Consider the following 23,236-nt stretch of genomic DNA (forward strand, 5'->3'; position numbering starts at 1 on the left):
TATTCATACTGTTAGGAAGCATATAAAAAAGAAGTTCAAGAATGAAGCAATTTGTATTCACGGTTCTTCTTTTCTCATCTTTCCTTTTCCTCCATGCATAAGTTCAGTCATGAAAAGTAATACTTATTTTAAGTGCAAAGCCAAACTGATTCTTAAAAATGGAGAAGATAAAAAATGCACAAATAACTAAGACAAATAAGCCCGGAAAAGCAGAAAGTAAATCTTAAAAATGTTATTGATAAGTCCAAATACTCTAATTCAATTAAAAATAGTAAGATCTAGCCAGTGACTGAAAATTATATTGGCATATTCCCTGAGTTTTCATGAAGCAAGGAAGAGCTATAATATCTGCAATAAGGGCAAGTGACAGAGGATATTTTGTGAACAACATGCTTTGTACTTGGGTAACACTATAGAAACATTGCCTCCTTGTCATAGACTCTGAATCGCTGTTTATGTAGGAAATAAGATTAAAATGCATGCTGGTCATCCACACAGCACATATATATGCATTTCAATTCAAGATGGCTAATTATTACAATAAGATATTATTCTGTACATAAACAGAGGAAATTTCTTTTCTTCTGTAATTACATTTAGGCACGTAAGGATGGCAAATTTCAATTACAAAAGGAAGAGTTAACCATTTCTGTATCATTTGGAAGTACGCTATCATTTGAAGAGTATTTTATTTTGTCAACTAAGCAAGTGAAGACAGGTGTGTGTGTCCTACAAAGAAACAAACAGATTTCTATGTGAAATATTTCAGAGTACTTCTGAGACGTGAGTTATTTTGCCAACTGCATAATGTGCTGTTTTGCCGCAGAATAAGATATCTTCTCTATAGGATGACAGTTAGGGACAATGGAAACTTTACGTGGCTTTAAATTGTGTGTTGAAAAATGTTTTTTTAATAATAGTTGGGTATAACCAAAATGAATAAAAAATTATTAAAAATAAGCATATAAATAATGGTGTTTCAATTTCAACACTGCTAGAGTAGAATAGTTGTTTCTGATATAATTTCTGTTGGCTTTTGCAGTTGGAAACCTAGACCATGAGCATTTTCCTTTAAACTGTGTAAATTTTTTACTGAGTTTATTTGAAGAACTGAAAAGCAAAGGAAGTTTAAGGATCTGGATTCTTTGGAATCCAGACTGAGGGCAGTCATTGAACTTTGGGTAAATTCTAGAAAGGACATTGAACCTGTGTCTTACCGAAGAAGTTTGTTATCAAATGATTAGGCTTTTTATCAATGATTTAGTTTAATATGAGGTAGTTTCTCAAGCTGTATGAGGAATAGCACTGATATCTAGCTGTATCTCATTACCAAGTTAGCAAATATTAAGTATAAACTTTAAATTGTTTAAAGACAATTTTCTAATGAAGCCATCATCTATTAGTGAAATACAAAAACAAAACACTGACACCTAACTGTATTTCAATACCAAATTGGCAATTATTAAAATAGGGGGGCTTCCCTGGTGGTGCAGTGGCTAAGAATCCACCTACCAGTGCAGGGGACATGGGTTCGAGCCCTGATCTGGGAAGATCCCACATGCCGTGGAGCAACTAAGCCTGTGCACCACAACTACTGAGCCTGTGCTCTAGAGCCCATGAGCCACAACTACCGAAGCCCGTGTGCCTAGAGCCCATGCTCCACAGCAAGAGAAACCACCGCAATGAGAAGCCTGCGGGCACTGCAACGAAGAGTAGCCCCCGCTCGCCGCAACTAGAGAATGCCCATGTGCAGCAATGAAGACCCAATGCAGCCAAAAATAAATAAATTAAAAATATATATATATATATATATATATATTTATATGGGGGCAGAGAGGATGATCAAAAGGAAAAACTAGAAATATAAGAAAAGCTTTAAGTCATAAAGAGGACATAGAAACCAATTAAGAATTTAAACATAGAGAAATGCTTAAGCAGATTGTTGCATAGCTATTTGTGATGAAATACAAAGCCGTATAAGTGAAGTTTATGAAAAACTGTATACTAACATGGAAAAATCTAAGTGATAAAGGTCACATAAAAAATTTAAACAATGCAATCATAACTATGCAGTAAAAACCCCATGCCCCCCCCACTAATAATGAACAGGAAGTAATATGAATAAAAATTAACATAATAATAGTTGTCTCTAGGTGATGGAAGTATGTATGATTGGTTTTTCAGCCTTTCTGTGTTGTCTAGGTTGTTTATAATAGGAATGTGTTACTTTTATAACAGAACAACCTATTAAACTTTTTAGAAAGAAAAAATCCAAATCAACAATATGTTAAAACAGCATAGAAAATTTCCACATTTTGGGGTATGAGTATATTCAAGAGAAAATGTTTATTTTTTATATTTAGATGATGTTTTTTCCCTATTGGATGGTGAACTATTCTTTTTCTGACATCAGTTAGTATACATTTGCCAGAAATGCAGAAGTGATTAATGGTGGTCCTGTATATAAACCATCCAGGTGATGCAGAGTCCACTAGAAACTCCAGAGCCCCATGATGGGAAAATTTGTCTGTCAATTTACTAATGACTAGTCTTTCAAGCTGTGTTTGTGTTTTAAAACACAAAATGCTTTCATGTTCACAAAATGTTCTGGGATAGATTTCAGATATTAGATTTCCCTTACAGCTATGAATGGCAAAGTTAAGAAATTGTTCTCTTTTATGTTCCAGATGACGCTAAACCTCACTCTGAGTGAACATGGTGATCTACTTGTATTGATGGTTCTTGAACGCTATGCTTCCTTGTTCTTGTTGTGATATTTCCTGTGTACTCAGGCAAGTACCACTAGATTGATAAATTGTCTTTAAACTTTTTGATGGAGAAACAGGAAGAACAAGAAATAAGTGTTAATGGAGGAGGGAGGAAGAAGAAATTATATTGGTTAGTACATTGCAGTAAAAGATAAAATTAAAGGATCACATTAAAATTATACCTAATTTGGAGACATTTCTTCTTAGCTTAGTTGAAGGGAGGGGCAGGTAAATTAAATTTCAGATTAAGTTACAGCTCAAATGTTAAAGTATTTTAAAAGGACCAACGAGATTCATTTGAACCAAATTAGATTTGACTCTGCAGTGGACTAAGAAGTATACATTGTTTTTAACAAACAAGTAGTTTCGTGAGTTAACTATGTGTGTGACATCACAACTACAAATAGTAATAATGTAACACTGTTACTGTTTGTAGTTGTGATGTCACATACATAGTATTAGATGAACTTCAAAATCATGAGAATCTATCAAATAACCAGTGATGGAAGGAGGCAGGGTAAGAATTCTATTCTTTGTAGAATTAAGGGTAAATAAACTTGGGATTATAAATTGGAGGGCACCTAAGAGCTGAAAGGGGTCTTTTTCAAGGGTTATCCTAGAAATAGTGCAGTTGATGTGAGTAAAGCACTCCCTTGGTTTCTACTTCACCATGTTTAAGTATGAGCCAAGAAAATATGTTGGGACATTATTTTTCTTAGTGTTTTTTTCCTTTTATCATTCATCAACATCTTACTTTCTAAGCTCTGTTTTACCCAAATGTGTCCCTAAAATGCATTTGTTATATAAACTTCTGCTGGATGGGTTGGCTTGAGGTCCATTTGAAAGGCTTCTAAACTCTCCTACATTGACTACAGGAAATTTTCAGTTTATAATGTCATTTTGCTTGAAAGTGTAACAAAAATCATTTTAGTTTGATAAGTCTTTCTTAAAAATTAGATATACAGTTGACAACAACAAGGGTTTGAATTGGAAATTGGTCCCAGAACCTTTAGACTGCTTGATCTGATTGCTCATTGTGTTTATACTGCTGAAGTAAAGGTCAAAGCCAAGAGGGGAAATACATGATATATAAATATATTTTTCCAAGTAAAGTGATTTATTTTCATTTTTTTAAAGTTGAGGTATAGTTGATTTACAATATTACATTAGTTTCAGGTGTACAACATAACGATTCAAAATTTTTATAGATTATACTCCATTGAAAGTTATTATAAAATATTGACTATATTCCCTGTGCTGTGCAATATATCTTTATCACTTATTTATTTTATACAGAGTAGTTTGTACTTCTTGTGTTGCCCAGAAGGAGACTCTTGAGTTGAGGATTCCAGTAGAAGTTTACGTATTAGGGAGATGAGCTAAGGAAATGCCAGTAGGGTTATGGGGAACTGAGATAGGGAAGGGAGAAGAGCCAATGAAGGGAATATTATAAAGCCAGTTTACCCCTACAAGTGCCTCAGAATCAACCCACCTGAGAGGAGAAGGAGCTGAGATGTTTATGCATCAACTCCCATCACCTTTAGTTGAGGGATTCCTCAAGGGACTTTAATTCTCCAGCATTTCAGCCTGGTGAGCAGAGCAGATTCTGGTGTAGGAGAAAGTCCTCACACAACTGGAAGTCACAAGAGCTGTTTTACACTGCAACGGTGAATCCTTGAGGGGATGTGGGAGGGCACAGACATCACCTGTAACAGTCAACTCTTTGTTCAGATTTACTTACATCCCATGTCAAGTTCATTCCATCCTGGTAGAGCTTCTAAAAAATGGTAACCATATACAATTTTAGAAAAAAAATAGACTTAACAATAGGGGAGTTCAGTGGAATAGGCTCTAGGATCAGCTGCTGTAGTTGGTCTAAAGACCACGATTAATATCCATCATATCCCTCCTTTATTACCCATTCTAGCTTCCTATCACTCTCAACCAACATTTCTACCAGTCTAAGTTGCTTGTCAATTAGGATAGTCCAGACAGAGGGGTCTGAGATGCAGGTACCCTGTGTCAGGTCATGGCAGTGGCTATAATTGCTCATTCACAGTTATCAATGAGCACGGAAGCACTAAAATGTGACCAAGTGCATTTCTAGGTTCTAGAAATACTCTTCCCTGCCCAAATTATGTAGAATGTCACCACAATATCTCCTCATGATATTCATGGTATGCATGTGCTAATTATTATATGATTACCTAGTATAGCAACTTCTTCTTTGCTACTTGGTGGTATGACAACCCTAAGCTTTAGGTTTAGAGAAACATTAGAAGCATCATCCCCTTGGAAAACAAGGCCTTTAGTCCAACACAAATTCACCAAGGTGGGTCATAGGCAGTGATGATAAAGAAGATACTCCTACTTCACCTTTTGGTTCCCAGATTCATGTTTTACCTGTCCGGGAAAGAGCACCATGAAATGCCCATTGGTTCTAAGCCATGTTCTCTTAGGCTGGAAGCCTTTAGGTCATGTGGTAGATTGGAAGGACCAATGGATCTCTTGAACATATGCCACTGTTACCTCATTTGTTTATCAAGTGGTTCATTTGATCGAAGATGATATGTATGATCCTGTGATAATAAATCAGATATACTATGAGACCTCACATATCGGTGCTAGACAAGGCACTGTGGCATGATATTCTCCCGTTGTGGAGCACAGGCTCCAGACATGCAGGCTCAGTGGCCATGACTCACAGGCCCAGCCGCTCCGCGGCATGTGGGATCCTCCCGGACCGGGGCACAAACCCGTGTCCCCTGCATCGGCAGGCAGACTCTCAACCACTGAGCCACCAGGGAAGCCCCTCATTCCTTCTTTTGCAAGAGTTTTGCAATTTCCAAAAGCCACAGTGGCATGGGGGGATCACATGAAGCAATGGAAAGATCAGCATTCCATTCCTTTTGACTACTGGGCCAGACAGGACTACTTGCCTCTATTTCGAGTAGTCTTAGACTCTTAGGAATTTTATAACTAACAAACACTGATTGAGTTTTCAGTATGCTCTGGACACTGTTCCAAGTGCTTTACATATGTTAGTTAATTTAATCTTTAGCAACCCTATGAGGTAATATGAGGTATCTGTGGGGTAAAATGAGGATATTGAGGCCCAGAGATATTAGTGCATGGCCAAAGTCCCAGAGTTCGGAAGTGGCAAAACTTTTTAAATTCTTTTTTCCAGTTTCTGTTTCTTCCCTCAATGTCAAGGCTATTGCTACCATTTCTTGATGCTGAACCCATGATCATACCTCTCATCTCCCCTTTTTTTCACTCTTTTATATTTACCTCTTCTAATGTACTGAGTCTGATAGACTGGGTGACTAAGCTTATTTCTGTATAAAATAAGAGTAAATATGTGGTCAACAAGTGGTCACTAACTTTGTAACACCTTTTGGGTTCTTCAGACTCTTTCCCAGATGTATTGATAGTTGAGGTTGCTGGATGAGTGACTCATGGAAGAGGGACACTGAATATGTTTCCAGAGTAGAGCTTCATTTGAATCACAACCCCAGCTGAATGAAGGTGCCTCTTCCTGTTTCTGTTTGCATGTTTTTCCCCATGTTAAAGCTAGTTCAATTATTTCAAATTCGAAAGAGTTATATTACCAGTTTGAATCAACTGCTTATGGTATATGTAGATAAATCCATATTTAAATTTATTTAAAATTTATTATTGCTCTGCACTCCCAAAATTAGGGTAACTGGAATGTGTGTGTGTGTGTGTGTGTGTGTGTGAAAAAGCACAACTTGAAACTGTAAACCAAATTACAGTTTACGGTGGCTTGTTTATTAAACACAGTGAATGTTTTAGAGGTATTTATTTGAAGCAATTAACCAGAATTTTAAACGATGTATTATTTTTTAAATATAAAGCACTACTTTGAATGTGGCTTTGTAAAAACAAAAAAAAAAAGAAGGAAAGAAAGCAAAGAAAAAAAGATAAATAATTGCATCCCTAGAACCAGATCTTTTTTCATTGAAGAAAGAATGACTTCTAGGTATTACTTGTCAGTTGAATTCCATGTAATTATGGGACTATGCCTTTCCTACTTGTAGTCATCGCTTTTCTACTTCTTTCTTTACTAGTCAAAATGCTGACATATTTCACATAATATATTTGCTCTTTGATGTATAGTACCATGAAAATTTGTCAGCTGACTGTTTAGTTAGGTGTAATAGAATTAAGATGATACATTGTGAGAGACACTATTTAGAAGGGAATATATTAAATTTTCATGTAGTTAGCTGGATAACTACATCATTCACTTCATATTTATGCATATTCTTCTGTATTCCTCCTGAAGAGTCAGTAACTTGAGACTTGGCCCAACAGCTACTAACAAGCAAGTTTCCTGCAAGGATAAATGCTACAAATAAAGCATCTTGTTTTCCATTAAGTTACATTCAAATATCCATGTACTGTACCCTGTAATTAAGTCAAATATCAATTTTAATCACTTCATCCTTAGTACATAATTTCTGTAATGCAATTGCATCAGTATAATACCAAGCAGCTAAAATGCCCTAGTTAAATGGAATTTTAACTGCTGGAAATTGAAACACAGAGAAAATCACCATACCTGCACTCAGGCAGTTAAGCTGAGAGATTTATGTTTGGGAAAGTGAGGGTAGAGAGACTGGTTTAATTTGCATATTTAACAAATATGTCGTAAGGCCAATTTACAATGTCCCTCTTAGTCTATGCCTATGGTTTTGAAATAAGGCTCTGACTGTGACATGATTTAGAGAGTTGAAGAAATTCCTTAAATTAAGACTCACTTATTGGCTAAAAAATTGAGCCTAAAATTAAGTTTGAATGCTGTTATCCCAGAAGATAGCAGAGATTAATTTTGGGGAAAAAAAGTATCTTCAGTTTTCTAGCTTTCCAAGAAAGGAGTTTGACTGTGCATGTATTATTTAAACTACAACTTGCAGCTCTTCAATTAGAAGCAATTTCAAATGTCAGATTTAACGTCTATACAACATCTCACATAACTGTGGCAATTGCCTTGTATATCACTTGGCAATAGCTTAACTCTTAAGTCTAGAGGAAAATATTTTGAGTAGAAACAGAAACTGCTAAATAACTACTAGTGTCACCATATTTTCTTTATGTTGACACATCAGCATATTAGAAAAAATGTCTGGTCATATCTTGGATGTTGCTAGGCTTAAAAACTCCTGCTGCTTTCTTCAACGGGCTTGCTCAACATTCATACTGGCATGGTTCCAAGAAATGGAAATCATCTGTAAGATGTCATGTAGCTGGTGGTTCCAGAGCCTTGATGGAAAATTTACAATTAGAAAAAAAAAAGAGAAAGTTTTGAAAATCCATGAATAATTCATCTGACAATTTAGCACAAAATATTCAGCTGAAATACCCCAGCATTCTATATACAAGTGTGTGCTAAAGCTACTCCTTTTTCTTATGAGAGAAGCTAAATAGTTTGCTGGGCACATCTTTCTTGTTGATGGTAGGGATCCTTTCAGAATCCAACTTTAAAACTCCCATTTAGATTAGGTTCATGCTCATAGTTTTTGAATTATTGATTACTTGAAGGCCAAGCCATCCCAATCTGTGTCATAGATGCATAATTTATCATGATATTTAAAAGCATGTGTATCTGAAAGGCTTCTGGAACTTTAATCCGATGCCTAATGACAACACATTTTAAGCTTTTTTATGTTTTCAAAGTCTTGGCAAAAAGACAGGGCTTTCTGGTGCAGTGGCCTCACGTGAGAGCTCAGCGTCTTTTAATGTTCCCTTTCTCTCTTTGAATTTTTATACTTTTCCTTTTCTTTCTGATTTGGCTTTTTTTTTTCCTTTTCCAGAGTCCTTCACAACACTATTCTTTCTTTGGTTGTCTTTGTATTTTTTTTAAGACTTTATTTCACAGGCCTCTCCATGGTGCCTCACATATTTTCTTTGTATCTCTCTTCTTTATGTTCTTCTTTTATGCATTCTGCTTTCTTGGATTTCTGCTGCTTGAGAAAACCCTTTCAGCCATTTATTTCCTATTTATTGTCTTACTTTTCTTTGTAGTGAGAGCCTAGTTCAGCTATTACTGGTCTGAATTTTGCCTCAGATGCTTCTAATATTTGCTGCTCCACAGTGAAGAAAAGGGGTAGAAAATGGCAAACTTCCTTTAACTGCTCTTGCTGGAATGATAAAGTGGAGGGGGGTGATTTCAAAACCAGGGGTGAGTCAAGCCTTCCTCTTCCCCAGAGGTCAAGTCAGCCAGCATCACAGTGAGGCCTCCACCTTCCCACTTCCTGGCTCCTAACCCTGACAATGGCAACTCCACACTTAGTTGCAAACTGACAGAAAATTCCAACTCAGCAGAGGGTCAGAAAAGAAAAAGGGGCCAAGAATGGCTGGTGAGATGGAAGGAGGTAGGTAAGCTCCTTCAAGGCATGGAGGGCAGGCACAAACTTAAAACTGTTGGAAAACAAAACAAAACAAAGCACCCTGTGTTTCCATTTTAAATGCCTTTTTGGTTTTTGTCTCAGTTGTTTTGAACCTTTCTTCTAATGCAAGGCTTGAGTAATCTTTCTTAGTATGTAATCTTTCTTAGCTTCTTGATCCTGGGTTATGTAAATTTATCATGAAGAGTTATTGTTTTACATGTGCAATACAAATCAGAACCCGTGTTTAACTTTCCCCACCTTTCTCTAGGGACGTGACTGCTGGCTAGAATAAGAGTCTCCTAAAAGAACAGTATTCATAGAGATACATGTGATGGCAAATTTAGGCCTTTATGCATAACTTTTTTTACATAGAATTAAATACATTTTTTGAGAGGATGCCTAAGGGAGATATACTTAGAAATAAAGTTTATAATTTGATTCAACATTCCTGCATACTTTATGCAGCATGCCTGTGAAAGAACCCTGGGGTTAGTGAAGATAATTTGATACATTAGCAGTATTAAATCTTTTAATAAAAATTTTATATATAGCTGTTCTATTTCAGAAGATCCAGTTTGACCCTTGGTGGATGAAAATCCATCTAATGCTGGCCTTTACTTCTTGTAACAGGGAAAGGCTTCTGTTGGCAGGATGCCCTCTTAAGTGACTTCCAGGCTTCCAGACTGTGTCTTTACACCATCTGCTACTGACTTCTTATATTGTTCTTCACGTGCTAAGTCAAGAGATAGAGTTTTCTCTCTACATGAATTCAAAGGTTCTTTAAGATCCATGCGCCCAGGCTACATTTGAACTAAGGGGCCTGGAATGCCTTCCAATCCCCAGCACAGACAACTGGCTGAGCTCTCAATTCCTCTGTAAAGGGGGCTCGAATGTGAGCTTTTCCAGGAAGACTTTCTTAGCAAACTCCTAACCAGGCAAATTGGCCACTCACTTATTTGTTTCTCTGTATTCTACACATTTTTCAGTCACAGCCCCTAGAACACTAGAACATCTGAGGTTGGGCTTGAGACAAAATAGGCATTCGGTATTTGCTGACTGAAGGACAGTTATGGATTGTCTGGATGGATATCTGATCGCTAGCAGTTCCCTCACCAGGCCAGTATGCTGGGTTAATTCATACTTCCCGTGCTTTTGCTTATGTATTCTTTCTGACTGGCCAGTGCTTTCACAAGCTGAATAAAGTTAGAAGAAGAGGAGGAGGAAAGGAAGGAGAAAGAGCCAATATTTTTCAAGAATCAGCTGAGCCAGGCATTGTGCTAAGCACTTTACATTCATTAAGTTCATTTAACCTTGTAATTACCCTCTGAGGCAGCTACTATTATTATTCCCTTATAGGAAACTAAGGCTCTGAGAGATTAATGAACTTTCAACTAGAGTGGAAATTGATTCAGTCCTTGTCCATTTAACTGCACATCTCAAGTGTATAACCTTTACCATCCTGTCTTATTTAATTAGTGGATGCAAAGTAATTTTTCAGATTCTTTAAGGCTATTTCTCCATGGAGCATAGCATCCCCTGAGGTTAGAGACATTTCATTTTTTTCCTCTCTGTATAGAGTTTGATGAAATTATCACATTGTATTTTATGTGATTATTTAGAAATGTTTCTCCTGTTCCTTGAAGGCATGGATGATATCATTTATCTCTAGTATCTCGACATTTCGTGGGCCATAGCTGAGTAAATGAATGAATGTTCTGACTGTGCACATTCTTATCACACGTTTTGCAGTTATGTATTGTAAAGTCTTTTTCCTAGCCTCACCTCTGATGATGCTCAAAATCATCCACTGAATGAATGGAAGAATAAGGAAGGTGTAAATATACACAGGTGACCATTGTGTGAAAAGTTTGCTTTCAAGTCTGACCTGTCAAGCTCTTCCAAATTTACATGTCCTTGCCTTGTCTGTCTGATTTCAGCTCAAATTTCAAGACTTGAGATATGTATTTGCTCCTCAGGAAAACTCCCTTCTCCCAATATCTACATCCAGGTGTTATCCTAGTCTGTCAGGAGGTAAGGCTCTTTGTTCTAGCCTCAGTGCCCTGATGATGGCACTTCCCAGGTTGTAATGCCATTGTTTACTTATAGGTCTGCATCTACAAGTAGACTAAGACCTGGAGAACAGTTTCTTATTTGACTGTATGTTCTGGTTGTGTGGCATACTTTTAGCACATAGTCAATGGTCACTGACTATTTTTTGAATGAATGGGTTATTTTGTATATTTATAAATGGAAGTGGAGGTCCAAAAAATCGAGAGAGGAAGAAGTTAAAGCTGTTCTTTTATTTTTCTCCCCAGTGTGTGTGACTTGGGTGTGGGGGGATTGCAACTATTAGTAAACTCCTCCATTTTGGAAATAGCCAGTGCTTAATAAAAATATACGGTAAAAACCATTTTAGGCCAGTAGTTGTAAAAATGCAACCCAGGGCTTCCGAAGCTTTCAGCAATAATATTCTTAAATTCCAGCAGATGGTAGTGTTGTTATGAAAGGCTGGAATCCCTAGTTAGGTAAAATAAAACATTTCACACTTATCATAAAAACTGTTTTGTTCCTCTCTCCTTGGAAAAATAAGAAAGAGTATGTCCAATAATTCTTTTCTCTATAAAACTTAGGTAAGAATTAAAACACTTATTTTTTTTTTAATTAGTCAGTGTTGATCCATGGTACAAGGGTTGTAAAGGTTTTTACTTTTTCATAATGGGTGACATATATATATTTATATATGTATTTATATATATTTATATATAATTTTTTCTCTATTTGTTATAAACACTCCAATATCTGATTTGAAAGGACTCCATTTTTAAAAATATTAATATATTTCTGGGAGTGGCGTGTCAATGTTTGCCTATACTACCTTTAGATCAAATTATGAGACCACATTTCCCTCTTGCCTTAGTCTGACTTCATATTTCCTAGTCCTAAATTGAAATGTGTATTATCTCTTGACTGAGCAGTGAAATGAGAACCAGTCAAGGACTGCAGAGCATTTCAAAAAAGACTTAAGAATGTCTGAGTACTGGCAAGGGGGCAAGTTTTTGGTTTAGAACATTTACGAATGGTTTCTAAAGTTAAGCAGTTTTCTATGAAACTAGTAAATGATTTCTTGAAATGATATGTTTCTGCTGTTGTAAGAAAGAGGGTTTTAATTCATTTTCTCCTTAAATCTCTTTATTCTTTTCATGCCTGTTTCCAGTTAGTACACAAATACAGAGAGACACAAAGTTCATGTATAAGCAGGATCGTAGGGATATAAGGATTTTAAAATGAGATTTTTAAAGAAAAGGAGGGTTCCCTTAAACAATTCATTTGTTTTAGTACTAGTTTTTGTTAAAGAAAAAAGATTCAAAAAAGTTGACCACATTTTTAAAATGTAGTGTTTTCTGTTTTTTAATATTATTAATTGTTCCCAGGCTGCATGAATATTAGACTTTCATATAGGTGACTTTTAACATAATCTGGGGGCATAATTATATGTATATAAATGTATGGGTAAATCTGCTCAACTCTGAAATTAGTTTTGAAATGTGAGAAAACAGGATTTGTTGCATGTACTCCTTTTTTTTTTTTTTTTTTTTTTTGCGGTATGCGGGCCTCTCACTGTTGTGGCCTCCCCCGTTGCGGAGCACAGGCTCCGGACGCGCAGGCTCCGGACGCGCAGGCTCAGCGGCCATGGCTCACGGGCCCAGCCGCTCCGCGGCATGTGGGATCCTCCCAGACCGGGGCACGAACCCGTATCCCCTGCATCGGCAGGCGGACTCTCAACCACTTGCGCCACCAGGGAGGCCCGCATGTACTCCTTTTTAAGGCCCTTTAAGCTATGTAAAATATATTTTATTGTGGAAAATCATTGGATGTTATGATGCAGAATTTTTTTCTAGCTGGTGACATGGGGGGTAATATTTTTCAAAGGATTCCTTTACTATTTTAGAGTGTCTTTTTAAAATAAGGAAATATTTAATAATAATGATTAAAAGATAATTTTAATATAAAAATTAACATCCAAAGCCTTTCAAGAATATACCAAGTATTAGAAAACTAGTTTGTGAAACCTGATTTATACGATATTGACTAAAATAAAATTTATTCTTATTAATTTAAGTTATAGCTGCATTTAAAATATCATGAAATGTATGAATGACTTCTTTCCAAGTGAAAAATCATTCAGTAGAGTCAAACTATAGTGGTTTCCAAAGGAATTTCCTTTTAATGGCTTGCAGATGCTGTTGTGTTCAATGCCAGTGAAAAAATGAATTCAGTTTTAAGACATAAATCTTTACATGAAATTAATCCCCTGAGTGGATTAAGTGTTTTCACTGTCATGGAGAAAAAAAAAATTAGGAAAAGAGTAAAAACAGATATTTAAAAAAATTATTTCTGAAAATGTTTACTAAATATTTTAATGATGTTCCTAAAGCAATCCCTTAAATTCAAAGCCCCACCCCCCAAAATGACTTTTCTTTTGGAGAAAGTGTTTTTAGAATGGAGAAAGAAAATTCCAAAATCCTGTATTTGCCTTTATTTTTTTTTTCAGTCAGCATTTAAAAATTTCAAATAGACTATATGGAAAAAACAATTTAGTTTTCTAAAAAAATAAACATTCCTTTAAAAGGCATAAAATATCACTAACCTATTTCAAATGTATGCGTCAGTGCTTCACACCATGGTCCTCTAGTAACAGCATCACAAGCTGCTGGGGATTCTTGTTAAAATAAGGTGGGTGGAACTTGGGGATTTATGGCCCAAGGTGTCTTGTCATAGGAATTTTAGGGACCACAGTGATTGAAACACCAGCTAGAATCTCATTCTTACCAGCTCATTGAGTCTTCTCACCAAGACCCGGACAGCTGTGTAGTGAGGGTAAAAGGCAGCTAACTACAAGATGTCACTGTGTAATGGGTTTAAACCTTTAAAGAAAGAACTTCATGGCACGAAATGAGCTTGTTAAGAACAGACTCTCAATTCTTTTAACTGTTAGAATAGGCTTTAGAAAATGCAGACACCTAGACCCCATCACAGATCCTAAAGCAGAATCTGACCTGGTCTCACCTGATTCTGTAGCCTTTCCTCCAATAGTCTCCCAACCCATTTGGTGCTCTGAGTTCTAGGAAGGCTGAATTTTCAGTTCTCGCAGGGTATCATTTGCTTCTAGACCTCCACACAAAATGTCCTTTCTGCCTGAAATACTCTTCACTGCCCCTTTCCCCATCCCCACGCCTCCTTCATGCCCTTGGTTCTTTCTGCAGACAAGGTGCCGGGCTGTGTGCTCCCACAGGACTTTGCCTTTCCCCTCTCCGAATAGCTGCTTTATTTGCTTACCTGCCCTGATGGATTGTAAGCTCCCTAAGGTCAGGAAGCTTGACTGCAGCTCACTGCTCTTTCAGTGCCCAGCACAATGCTACAGCCTCAATAAATATTTACTGAATGAAAGATCCATTCTTTTATTTTTTATTTCTTAAGGGTGCTAGAATTCTGATAAATCACTCAGAAGTAATAGCATCCCAATATTAGCATTTCTTTAGTCATCTATCAAGTCTTTCCCCCACTAAAATTAGGGGGTGTGAATGAAGTCTTGGGGGTCTAAAAGAAAAATTTTCCTTTTAAAGAGGCTGGGCATACTCATTATACCAAGTTGCCCTTTGGCATTTTAAAAGACGCTGTTAGCTTTCGAATTAAGACATGACCTAAATGAAGTGCTAGAAACTGGACCAGAATTCAAAGAGGAAGAAAAGAAAGGAGTTGAGGGTGAAGTTAATTGTAGCCTTCTGCCCTGGACTCCCCTCTCTGGCTCAGGTACTCTTCCCCCTCATACCCACCCCATCTATGGGGTCAGTTCTGCTCTAGAATATGACACCAATTCTAATTTCGATGCAGGAGAGTTTAAATATTGGTGTAACTGAGTTCTCAGGGAAGCTCACCATTTTCCTCTGGTTTTCCTCTGACCTTTCATTTTTAGAAAATGTAGTGCCTGCCCTGTTATGAGATCAGTCCTCCACTTACACTGCACTAGTGGAAACTGGGTGCAGAGCGGCATCTCTGCAGTTCCTCCCCACCCAACCAGGGCTTTCTGGTCTGATGGTAATTGGCCATTCCTACTCATATCCAAACAAACACAGAGACGTCCAACTCTTGAGCAATGTAAGCACATGCACCCTACCCACTTCTCAAAACTCTGAAAATAAACATATCCCTAGGTAGCTCTTTGTCTCTTGTCACTTTCTCCGGATGCTGATTGTGGAATTCCTCAGTTCTTTTATTATCAACATCAATTCCAGATGACTCATTACCCGCCATCCAGAACATGAAGTACTCGCATCCATCCTGCTCGTAACTTGTGTTTCATTTGCACATGGTCCAAGAAGAAAACTAGAAGCAGTAGGATCATAAATACTGGCATTTCAGTCATATGACTCCTAACTTTTTTCCCCTAAAGTTCAGAATTGATTTAATTTACAATGATTGCTGCATATGTAACATTTCTATGTAATACAATATTTTAAGAGTATGTTAACTCGTGCCTTATGAGATGGGGTATGTCATAGATATACAAATAGCAGCAGCTTGGATGATCAAGAGTTAAAAAAGAATGGTATTATCTTTCCATCATGACTGCGTGTGAGATCCACGCGCCAAGTATTGTCTGGCTCCTGCCTGTGGGTGTCTGCATTCTGTGTCACGTTCACTCTTTGTAGGCCAGCTAATGAAAAAGACAAACAAATGTTAACTTCAGAGTTCAGATTCCTTTCAGAAAAAAACGTAATATGTATAATAAAATTGTTTGTGCTAAGAGAAAGATCATACCAGTTTATAAGAAAACAATTTTTTAAATAGTTCATAAACAAGTCTTTTATAAAACCCTCTTGGGCCGTTGTGACCTTCATAAAATATCCTCGTTGATCAAAGAAGAAATAAATCAATGTATAAACCAAATTTTCTCTTACAAAAAAAAAAAAAAACCCATGGGTGAGACTGTGTTAAAATAAATTCCACAGGATTTATGGGTAAGAGACACTTCAGTGCCAGTAGTTTTGCATCTTTGATAACCGTGCTAAAAGCTGAGTTTTGTTGGCAGTAGCATGATACATATTTCACTTTTAATTTTGCAAATGTTTATGATTGGCTACTATTTCCTTGACGCTGCACTAGACACTTGACACTAGACACTCAAGGGGTTGGTCCTGGCTGTGAAGGAATCACAGGTGTTTTATTTGCAGCCAACTGATGTTCTCCTTTAACTCTAGTCCCTGTCTGAAAAATCTGGGTTAGGAGCAGTAGAAAAGAGAAAAAAAAAAAACTGAGAAATGTATTTTTCATGAAGAACCATTCTGCAAAGAATGCCTTATTTTTTCCTATTCTTTTTTTTTTAATTTTATTTTTTATTTTTTTTAATTTTTTGCTTTATAACAAATTTAATCAGTTATACATATACATATGTTCCCATATCCCCTCCCTTTTGCGTTTCCCTCCCACCCTCCCTATCCCACCCCTCCAGGCGGTCACAAAGCACCGAGCTGATCTCCCTGTGCTATGCGGCTGCTTCCCACTAGCTATCTACCTTACATTTGGTAGTGTATATATGTCCATGCCGCTCTTTCACTTTGTCACAGCTTACCCTTGCCCCTCCCCATATCCTCAAGTCCATTCTCTAGTAGGTCTGTGTCTTTATTCCTGTCTTACCCCTATGTTCTTCATGACATTTTTTCCCCTTAAATTCCATATATATGTGTCAGCATACAGTATTTGTCTTTCTCTTTCTGACTTACTTCACTCTGTATGACAGACTCTAGGTCCATCCACCTCATTACAATAGGTCAATTTCATTTCTTTTTATGGCTGAGTAATATTCCATTGTATATATGTGCCACATCATCTTTATCCATTCATCCGATGATGGACACTTAGGTTGTTTCCATCTCCGGGCTATTGTAAATAGGGCTGCTATGAACATTTTGGTACATGTCTCTTTTTGAATTATGGTTTTCTCAGGGTATATGCCCAGTAGTGGGATTGCTGGGTCATATGGTAGTTCTATTTGTAGTTTCTAAGGAACCTCCATACTGTTCTCCATAGTGGCTGTACCAATTCACATTCCCACCAGCAGTGCAAGAGTGTTCCTTTTTTTCCACACCCTCTCCAGCATTTATTGTTTCTAGATTTTTTGATGATGGCCATTCTGACTGGTGTGAGATGATATCTCATTGTAGTTTTGAATTGCATTTCTATAATGAGCAAAGATGTTGAGCATCCTTTCATGTGTTTGTTGGCAGTCTGTATATCTTCTGTGGAGAAATGTCTATTTAGGTCTTCTGCCCATTTTTGGATTGGGTTGTTTGTTTTTTTGTCATTGAGCTGCATGAGCTGCTTATAAATTTTGGAGATTAATCCTTTGTCAGTTGCTTCATTTACAAATATTTTCTCCCATTCTGAGGGTTGTCTTTTGGTCTTGTTTATGGTTTCCTTTGCTGTGCAAAAGCTTTGAAGTTTCATTAGGTCCCATGTGTTTATTTTTGTCTTTATTTCCATTTCTCTAGGAGGTGGGTCAAAAAGGATCTTGCTGTGATTTATGTCATAGAGTGTTCTGCCTATGTTTTCCTCTAAGAGTTTGATAGTGTCTGGCCTTACATTTAGGTCTTTAATACATTTTGAGCTTATTTTTGTGTATGGTGTTAGGGAGTGATCTAATCTCATACTTTTACATGTCCCTATCCAGTTTTCCCAGCACCGCTTATTGAAGAGACAGTCCTTTCTCCACTGTACATTCCTGCCTCCTTTATCAAAGATAAGGTGACCATATGTCCGTGGGTTTATCTCTGGGCTTTCGATCCTGTTCCGTTGATCTATCTTTCTGTTTTTGTGCCAGTACCATACTGTCTTGATTACTGTAGCTTTGTAGTATAGTCTGAAGTCAGGGAGCCTGAGTCCTCCAGCTCCGTTTTTCGTTCTCAAGATTGCTTTGGCTATTCGGGGTCTTTTGTGTTTCCATACAAATTGTGAAATTTTTTGCTCTAGTTCTGTGAAAAATGCCAGTGGTAGTTTGATAGGGATTGCATTGAATCTGTAGATTGCTTTGGGTAGTAGAGTCATTTTCACAATGTTGATTCTTCCAATCCAAGAACATGGTACATCTCTCCATCTATTAGTATCATCTTTAATTTCTTTCATCAGTGTCTTATAATTTTCTGCATACAGGTCTTTTGTCTCCTTAGGTAGGTTTATTCCTAGATATTTTATTCTTTTTGTTGCAATGGTAAATGGCAGTGTTTTCTTGATTTCACTTTCAGATTTTTCATCATTAGTATATAGGAATACCAGAGATTTCTGTGCATTAATTTTGTATCCTGCTACTTTACCAAATTCATTGATTAGCTCTATTAGTTTTCTGGTAGCATCTTTAGGATTCTCTATGTATAGTAGCATGTCATCTGCAAATAGTGACAGCTTTACTTCTTCTTTTCTGATTTGGATTTCTTTTATTTCCTTTTCTTCTCTGATTGCTGTGGCTAAAACTTCCAAAACTATGTTGAATAGGAGTGGTGAGAGTGGGAAACCTTGTCTTGTTCCTGATCTTAGTGGAAATGATTTCAGTTTTTCACCATTGAGGACGATGCTGGCTGTGGGTTTGTCATATATGGCCTTTATTATGTTGAGGAAAGTTCCCTCTATGCCTACTTTCTGCAGGGTTTTTATCATAAATGGGTGTTGAATTTTGTCAAAAGCTTTCTCTGCATCTATTGAGATGATCATATGTTTTTTCTCCTTCAATTTGTTAATATGGTGTATCACGTTGATTGATTTGCATATATTGAAGAATCCTTGCATTCCTGTAATAAACCCTACTTGATCATGGTGTATGATCCTTTTAATGTGCTGTTGGATTCTGTTTGCTAGTATATTGTTGAGGATTTTTACATCTATGTTCATCAGTGATATTGGCCTGTAGTTTTCTTTCTTTGTGACATCCTTGCCTGGTTTTGGTATCAAGGTGATGGTGGCCTCGTAGAATGAGTTTGGGAGTGTTCCTCCCTCTGCTATATTTTGGAAGAGTTTGAGAAGGATAGGTGTTAGCTCTTCTCTAAATGCTTGATAGAATTCACCTGTGAAGCCATCTGGTCCTGGGCTTTTGTTTCTTGGAAGATTTTTTATCACAGTTTCAATTTCAGTGCTTGTGATTGGTCTGTTCATATTTTCTATTTCTTCCTGATGCAGTCTTGGCAGGTTGTGCATTTCTAAGAATTTGTCCATTTCCTCCAGGTTGTCCATTTTTTTGGCATAGAGTTGCTGGTAGTAATCTCTCATGATCTTTTGTATTTCTGCAGTGTCAGTTGTGACTTCTCCTTTTTCATTTCTAATTCTATTGATTTGAGTCTTCTCCCTTTTTTACTTGATGAGTCTGGCTAATGGTTTATCAATTTTTATCTTCTCAAAGAACCAGCTTTTAGTTTTCTTGATCTTTGCTATCGTTTCCTTCATTTCTTTTTCATTTATTTCTGATCTGATTTTTATGATTTCTTTCCTTCTGCTAACTTTGGGATGTTTTTGTTCTTCTTTCTCTAATTGCTTTAGGTGCAAGGTTAGGTTGTTTATTCGAGATGTTTCCTGTTTCTTAAGGTGGGATTGTATTGCTATAAACTTCCCTCTTAGAACTGCTTTTGCTGCGTCCCATAGGTTTTGGGTCGTCGTGTCTCCATTGTCATTTGTTTCTAGGTATTTTTTAATTTCCCCTTTGATTTCTTCAGTGATCACTTTGTTATTAAGTAGTGTATTGTTTAGCCTCCATGTGTTTGTATTTTTTACAGCTCTTTTCCTGTAATTGATATCTAGTCTCATAGCATTGTGGTCGGAGAAGAGACTTGATACAATTTCAGTTTTCTTAAATTTACCAAGGCTTGATTTGTGACCCAAGATATGATGTATCCTGGAGAATGTTCCATGAGCACTTGAGAAAAATGTGTATTCTGTTGTTTTTGGATGGAATGTCCTATAAATATCAATTAAGTCCATCTTGTTTAATGTATCATTTAAAGCTTGTGTTTCCTTATTTATTTTCATTTTGGATGATCTGTCCATTGGTGAAAGTGGGGTGTTAAAGTCCCCTACTATGAGTGTGTTACTGTCGATTTCTCCTTTAATGGCTGTTAGTATTTGCCTTATGTATTGAGGTGCTCCTATGTTGGGTGCATAAATATTACAATTGTTATATCTTCTTCTTGGATCGATCCCTTGATCATTATGTAGTGTCCTTCTTTGTCTCTTCTAGTAGTCTTTATTTTAAAGTCTATTTTGTCTGATATGAGAATTGCTATTCCAGCTTTCTTTTGGTTTCCCTTTGCATGGAATATCTTTTTCCATCCCCTTACTTTCAGTCTGTATGTGTCTCTAGGTCTGAAGTGGGTCTCTTGTAGACAGCATATATATGGGTCTTGGTTTTGTATCCATTCAGCCAATCTGTGTCTTTTGGTGGGAGCATTTAGTCCATTTACATTTAAGGTAATTATCGATATGTATGTTCCTATTCCCATTTTCTTAATTGTTTTGGGTTCGTTATTGTAGGTCTTTTCCTTCTGTTGTGTTTCTTGCCTAGAGAAGTTCCTTTAGCATTTGTTGTAAAGCTGGTTTGGTGGTGCTGAACTCTCTCAGCTTTTGCTTGTCTGTGAAGGTTTTAATTTCTCCATCAAATCTGAATGAGATCCTTGCTGGGTAGAGTAATCTTGGTTGCAGGTTTTTCTCCTTCATCACTTTAATTATGTCCTGCCACTCCCTTCTGGCTTGTAGAGTTTCTGCTGAGAGATCAGCTGTTATCCTGATGGGGATTCCCTTGTGTGTTATTTGTTGTTTTTGCCTTGCTGCTTTTAATATGATTTCTTTGTGTTTAATTTTTGACAGTTTGATTAATATGTGTCTTGGCGTATTTCTCATTGGATTTATTCTGTATGGGACTCTCTGTGCCTCCTGGACTTGATTAACTATTTCCTTTCCCATATTAGGGAAGTTTTCAACTATAATCTCTTCAAATATTTTCTCAGTCCCTTTCTTTTTCTCTTCTTCTTCTGAACCCCTAGAATTCGAATGTTGGTGCGTTTAATGTTGTCCCAGAGGTCTCTGAGACTGTCCTCTGTTCTTTTCATTCTTTTTTCTTTATTTTGCTCTGCATCAGTTATTTCCACTATTTTATCTTCCACCTCACTTATCCGTTCTTCTGCCTCAGTTATTCTGCTATTGATCCCATCTAGAGTATTTTTTATTTCATTTATTGTGTTTTTAATCGATGCTTGATTCATCTTTAGTTCTTCTAGGTCCTTGTTAACTGTTTCTTGCATTTTGTCTATTCTATTTTCAAGATTTTGGATCTGGGAAATAGAATCTTGGATCATCTTTACCATCATTATTCTGAATTCTTTTTCAGGTAGACTGCCTATTACCTCTTCATTTGTTAGGTCAGGTTGGTTTTTATCTTGCTCCTTCTTCTGCTGTGTGTTTTTCTGTCTTCTCATTTTGCTTATGTTACTGTGTTTGGGGTCTCCTTTTTGCAGGCTGCAGATTCGTAGTTCCCGTTGTTTTTGGTGTCTGTCCCCAGTGGCTAAGGTTGGTTTAGTGGGTTGTGTAGGCTTCCTGGTGGAGGGGACTAGTGCCTGTGTTCTGGTGGGTGAGGCTGGATCTTGTCTTTCTGGTGGGCAGGTCCACGTCTGGTGGTGTGTTTTGGGGTGTCTGCGGACTTTTTATAATTTTAGGCAGTCTCTCTGCTAATGGTTGGCATTGTGTTCCTGTCTTGCTAGTTGTTTGGCATAGGGTGTCCAGCACTGTAGGTTGCTGGTCGTTGAGTGAAGCTGGGTGCTGGTGTTGAGATGGAGATCTCTGGAAGATTTTCGCCGTTTGATATTATGTGGACCTGGGAGGTCTCTTGTGGACCAGTGTCCTGAAGTTGGCTCTCCCACCTCAGAGGCACAGCACTGACTCCTGGCTCCTCAATTTGGGATGATTTGTTGTCCATTCATGTATTCCACAGATGCAGGGTACATCAAGTTGATTGTGGAGCTTTAATCCGCTGCTTCTGAGGCTGCTGGGAGAGTTTTCCCTTTCTCTTCTTTGTTCTCACAGCTCCTGGGTCTCAGCTTTGGATTTGGCCCCGCCTCTGTGTGTAGGTCGCCGGAGGGCGTCTGTTCTTCGTTCAGACAGGACAGGGTTAAAGAGCAGCCTCTTCGGGGACTCTGGCTCACTTAGGCCGGGCGGGACGGAGGGGCACGGAGTGCGGGGCGAGCCTGCAGCGGCAGAGGTCGGCGTGACGTTGCAACAGCTCGAGGCGCGCCGTGCGTTCTCCCAGGGAAGCCGCCACTGGATCCCTGGTCCCCGGCAGTGGCGGTCTGCACAGGCTCCCGGAAGGGCGGTGTGGACAGTGACCTGCGCTTGCACACAGGCTTCTTGGCGGCGGCAGCAGCAGCCCCAGCGTCCCACACCCGTCACTGGGCTCCGCGCTTTCAGTCGTGACTCGCGCCCGTCTGTGGAGCCCCTTTAAGCAGCGCTCTTAATCCCCTCTCCTCGCGCACCAGGAAACCAAGAGGGAAGAAAAAGTCTCTTGCCTCTTTGGCAGCTCCAGAGTTTTCCCGGACTCCCTGCCGGCTAGCTGTGGCTCATTAGCCCCCTTCAGGCAGAGTTCTCGCCGCCAGCCCCAGTCCTCTCCCTGCGCTCTGACCGAAGCCCGAGCCTCAGCTTCCAGCGCTGCCGGGGCGAGCAGACAAGTCTCTCGGGCTGGTGAGTGCCACTCGGCACCGATCCTCTGTGCGGGAATCTCTCCGCTTTGCCCTACCCAGGTATGTGGGGAGTTTCTTGCCTTTTGGGAGGTCTGGGGTCTTCTGCCAGCGTTCAGTAGGTGTTCTGTAGGAGTTTTTCCACGTGTAGCTGTATTTCTGGTGTATCCAGGGGAGGACGGTGATCTCCGCGTCTTACTCTTTCGCCATCTTACCCGGAAGTCCCTATTCTCTTTTTGTGCTAACATAAGTTTATTTATCTGAAGTTGGCATTTATTATTTGCCAAATGTTTAT

Source organism: Mesoplodon densirostris, chromosome 5 (genome assembly GCF_025265405.1).
Source record: "Mesoplodon densirostris isolate mMesDen1 chromosome 5, mMesDen1 primary haplotype, whole genome shotgun sequence".
In the NCBI taxonomy this organism is placed as follows: Eukaryota; Metazoa; Chordata; class Mammalia; order Artiodactyla; family Ziphiidae; genus Mesoplodon; species Mesoplodon densirostris.